A 5,159-nucleotide genomic window follows, 5' to 3' on the forward strand; every position below is an offset into this window, starting at 1 on the left:
ATCTGTGAACTGCATGAAAGAATTGTTATCTCGCTCGTCGTGAACAGATTAAGACTATAAGACTTACGTGATATTTAATGCGGAATAAGTTTTACAATTCGTAAGAGCGGGATGCAAAAGAGACATCTGGAGTTTCGAGTTAAGGTATGAATTTCGAGGACGAAATTCTCTTAAGGGGGAGAGGATGTGAGGACTCATAATTTTATTATCAAAATATTATTAAATTGGTCATTTTAAAAATATTTCGTACTCGAGTTACCCCAAAAAAAAAAAATTTACTAAAGTACATGAATTTCTCGAAAATAAATTTTACCGATTGGTTCTTTAAGCGCACATTATTTTAATACCCAAATTTATTCAAGATGAATTTCTTATCATGATTTTTATTGTTATATATACTTGGATTATCATATTGTAGAGTTTTAGAATCGAATAAGTTGAATTTCCAAGTTCAAACGAGAAAACCCTTAAGTTTGACCTTTATGCGCGAGCGTGCCGAAAAGGCCCCGACAGGCACATTAATTTGATTAATTGGAGATTTTAAGAACATGAGACTACTAGTAATGTACTATTAATGTACTAGGGAAATTACCCCAGAGGTTTAGTGCACAAAAGTTGCAAACGAGCGCGAAAATTGGACACGCGAAGACCCTAAACGGACCTAGCATGAGTTGACACTTAGAGTTAACCATTAAGTCACCAATTCTCTCCACTTTCATTACAAAATATGATTTCACTCTCTCTCCTCTCTTCACTCTCTATTTGGCCAAAAATAGGAAGAAAAAAAGGGGAAGAAAAAAATCTAGCCAAAATCCTCACAGACTTGCTTCAATCCACTTCCAAATTTCATCATCCATTAGAGGGCTTTGATCCTAGCTTGGAAGAGGGGGCTGTTCATCGGTTTTCTTGGAGGAATTTCGGTCAAAATTTCTGCCCTAAAGCTGTCCAACTAAGTTCTTGAGGTAACTCACTCACCCACACTTCAATCTTGCAAAATTATAGTTCAAATGGAGCAAAGGTAGCATGGGTTTGCAACCTATGGTAGAATTTAGGTTGATTGGTTGAGTAATTATGTTCTTGCAATTTCATGACATGCTCGAGGGTTTGAGGATGCTTATTGGTGGCTGATGTGATGAATTAACATGTTGTGGTTGCTGCTATTGTGCTATGATACATGTATATAGAATGATTGATGGAATGAAGTTGGAAGAAAGTTAGAAATTTGGAGAAGATAGTGTCTGAAATTTCTGACTTGCTGCCTGACTTTCTTGTTTGCAGCTGCCCTGTAATTTCGAAAATTTTCTGGTGCTAATTGAGCTTCCAAATTGGTGTAGATATGTTGTGCTATGTGTATTGTGGTTGTCTACCAAAAATCAACCCAAATGGTTGGTTAAATTTTGAGTTACAAGTAAAGAAGCAAAACTGGAACAAGCTCCAGAATTTTCTGACCAGCAACATTTGTGTAGCTATAACGTTTTGCTCGTTGATCGAAATTGAGTGCCGTTTGTGGCATTTGAAAGTAGACTCTTAGAGCTTTAAAATGGTACCAAGCTCATTTTCTAGTTCGTCCCGAGCGATTCGTGGCGAGTTTTGAAAGTTGGCTGCCTGTTTATTACTGTTCATCCGAGACTGTCCAGAAAATCCATTTTGTTGCTTGATTTTGAACCGCTTATGTCTGGATTTTGGAAATGATTTCTGCATAAATATATCCTTGTGAACCTAGTTTCTAACACCACCAACCGTTTTCAATTTCACTGAGAATCGAGTGAGATACGGCCTAATTAGCGAAGTGCATTAAATCTGGAAAATAGGCCAACAGTCCAGGAATTTTAGCGAACTTCAACTTTTTATTTCTTGAGCTAGGAACATCGGAATCGAGTTCCATTTTTTTCATTTGAAACCTGGATTGGAACTTTACATGCATATCAAATTTCAAAGGCTGGTTTTGATTCTATGATTTTTAGCGAAATTCCAAAATTATTGGAAAAACTTGGACTGTTTTGACCTATCTTCAATGAATAGTAAACTTTCTTGGAGAAATTGACTTGTTTCTGATTTGATTCTTGGAAAGTGACCTTCTACAAAGTTGTTATGCTTCGAATGAAGTTTTTGACGGTGTAAAATTTGCCATTTTTAGACTTTCCGAACTTCCGGACTGATATTTCCAAGAATGACTCGAAAAGTGAAAATTTCCAATTTGGACCTAAATGTTCTTTTAAGGGCCTAGGTTACATTTTTAGAACTCTTAGAGCATTTCAAACCTATTTTCATGGTGAACTTGAGTTCACCTATCACTTGAGACCTCATTTGAAAGTCGGTTCCTTATGAACTGAAATACTTTGGAAACTTGAATTTTGGAGTCAAAATTGACTATTTCTTTTCTTTACACGAATACTGTATGGCCTGGAATTTGAGATACAATGCATTATTGCATACTTTCAGGATCTCAAGAGGACTTCGAGGGAACTCCCGGCGAAGCGTCTTAGAGCTAATTTCTCAAACTTTGACTTTTGATACTTGGTGAGTATCAAGTGCATGTGAAGTGTTTAAATGAAATGATTCTTGTACTTGCTAGTTAATGAGGCTAGGGCGTACTTTATCGCCCTTGTCCTCTCTTTCATGAAATTGCTTGCTTGATAAGTGATACGTGTTACATGTGAATGCAAATGAAAGTGTTTTTCATGTGCATTGAACGGCAGAATGTATCATGCCCTTTTTGGGTAGGAGGTACCGCTCATCCCGTCTCAATGTTATGACCAAATCTTGTCGATTGGAGGTTCGTCTCATCGACCTAAAAGTGAAAAGGGGGGACACCCCAACCCATTGGCTAGCCTTGTAACTCGAGCCGGCAAGGGCTTGGTCGAGAAACTTGGTGAACCTTGGGAAGTGTTATAGCTTGATCCAAATAAGGGGTCTTGCTAGGTATACTTGTTAAGTGATACCACCTACATGCTTGTTTGGTTACGGATCCAAGAGGGTGTCTTGGTGGCTGGAGGTAGTAAGTGGAGTTCTATATGGATAACTGTGAAAGTTGACGGATGGTCAACTACCTGAGCTTGGATCGGGCGTGGATTAGCTCCTGAGAGCTCCCGTATCCTTTTATTGTGATTAAATTCCCTAGTTGCTTAATGTTTCGCAGTTACTTGTTACTTGAGTTATTGCTTTATATTGTGTCTTTGGTAGCATGCTTGCATGTTTTTCCCTTGGCCTCACTGAGCGTTAGTTCACCCCAATTTATTTTCCTTAACAGGTTTGGAAGTGGAGGTTCTGAGGCTTAATTAGTGACCCCCAAAAATAATTTTTCCCCACAGGGCTCGAGGCCAAAGAAAGCACTTGTATTGAGTTACTAGTGCCTGAAGGGATATCTCATATATAATTTGAATTCGATTCACTTGATAAGTATTTGATGTAATTATTTGAGAACTGAGAACTTTTGTCTTATTCGGGGAATGATACCCTTACTTGAGATTTGTAATGTATCTTATCTGGTTCTAAGTTTGAAAAATGTTATTTCATTTAGTCTTGAGGTTGTACCCTATTTTATTGGATGTGAGTGATGTATGTTATTTGAGGACTGTAGTGAGTCCCGGTAAGAGTTGGGCGGGCGGTCCGCCGAGCCCTTTGGTTCGCCTTAGGGGGAGGTGGTGCTGTCACAAATTCAGTACGGATCTGGGTGAACAGATGCGGTCAAATTGGTGAAATGTCAAAACGGGACACAGAGCTCTACTTATGGCAGTTAGGGGTATTTTTGTCTTTTCATATGATATAGTGCTCAGAATGAGCTGAAATTCTACAGGCAGCTATAAAACATCATTCCCTACAACTTTCATGTTTTGTGCTAAACCTAATTTGGCCTCCCTCATGGTCAACCAGAACCGGACAGAGCAGGGCAGAGTGGTTTCCAATTTCAGGGTTTTGCACCTTTACTCTAGAAAATCCATATCTAACAAGTGCTCTATCATCAAACCCACCAATTACTAACTCAATAACATCAATTAAGAGGTAGATAACTATAATCAAAGCTGAAAATGTAAACCTTAGCTCCATATCCAACAAATCCATCAAAACTAACCGGTTAACCGTCATAAGGCAAGATTAAGAGCTTCTAACTAAACTTTAACAAGATTAAGGGAAATAAATGTGATGGACAGCCAATATACCTCTCAAAGATGCTTGGAAGAGTTATCCACCACCTCTCCTTGTGAAATTTAGCTTCCTAAGCTTCCCAAGCTCTCAATTTGCAAGTTAATCGGTTTAGTTTTCTTGTTTTCTCACTAAATCAAGCAAAACCCAAGATGGATTGAAATGGTTTCCTCTCTTCTTTTTCCTCTCACTCTCACGGCTGGAAGGCTGTAAATGAAAGCTCAAATGAAGCTTCAAAAAGGTTAAAATGATAGAAATGAATTTGGGTCAAAGGTGACAAGTGACACACTTTGATTGGTAGTCAAATTTTGTTCTTTTCTGGGAATTTCGCCAAATTGGTCCCTAAACATTTTCACTTAAATCAATTTCGTCCTTCATTAAATATTTTAACCAATTTAGTCCCTGAACTAGTTTTTTACTTTCAATGTAGGACTTTTTACTACATTTTACTCAATTCGCGTGGACCAAAGGGGTATAATTGTCACACTGGCTTAATCTCCTGCAATTATCCACTGAAACGGATTAGATATCATTACAAAAAGGGGCGAGCATCTGGTTTGAAGACATTAGGGCTCATTTTTAGTTGCCCAATTGTTTCTGCAAAGGAGCACATCTAAGATGCAGCAAGGGAAAAAGTATTTCAATGGAGCATCAAGTTCGTGCAGCTTCCAACACTCAAATCATAAGGATCAGGAAAGTGAAAATTTATCAGGGGTGAAGAGAGAGAAGGTAGGTGAGTACAATGGATCTGAGAGCGTGTTTTGTGATTGTAATGAACCATGTCGAATAGCTACTTCGTGGACATTGTCAAATCCAGGAAGAAGATTCCACGGCTGCAAGAATTATGGGGTATTTTTTTCTATTTTGTTAATATATTTCAGGGGAATTAATTTTTTAATTTTGGCAGTATAATCGGATATGGGTATTTAGTAGTAATTTGTGCTTTAGATTAACTTGCAATAATAGGTAATCTAATTGGGGTATTGATATTGATTATAGTCACCGAAGGCTTGCAA

The 5,159-nt window shown here is 37.9% G+C and overlaps 1 long non-coding RNA gene across 1 annotated transcript; it reads left to right on the forward strand.

Annotated features, from left to right (window-relative positions):
- The first annotated feature begins 832 nt into the window (after positions 1-832).
- Positions 833-3,330, forward strand: LOC113781600. Its single transcript, XR_003469639.1, has 3 exons — positions 833-962; positions 2,443-2,520; positions 3,251-3,330. It is a non-coding gene; the product is annotated as an uncharacterized LOC113781600 (long non-coding RNA).
- Positions 3,331-5,159: the final 1,829 nt, after the last annotated feature.

The sequence above is a fragment of the Coffea eugenioides genome, chromosome 8 (assembly GCF_003713205.1).
Source record: "Coffea eugenioides isolate CCC68of chromosome 8, Ceug_1.0, whole genome shotgun sequence".
Classification (NCBI taxonomy): Eukaryota; Viridiplantae; Streptophyta; class Magnoliopsida; order Gentianales; family Rubiaceae; genus Coffea; species Coffea eugenioides.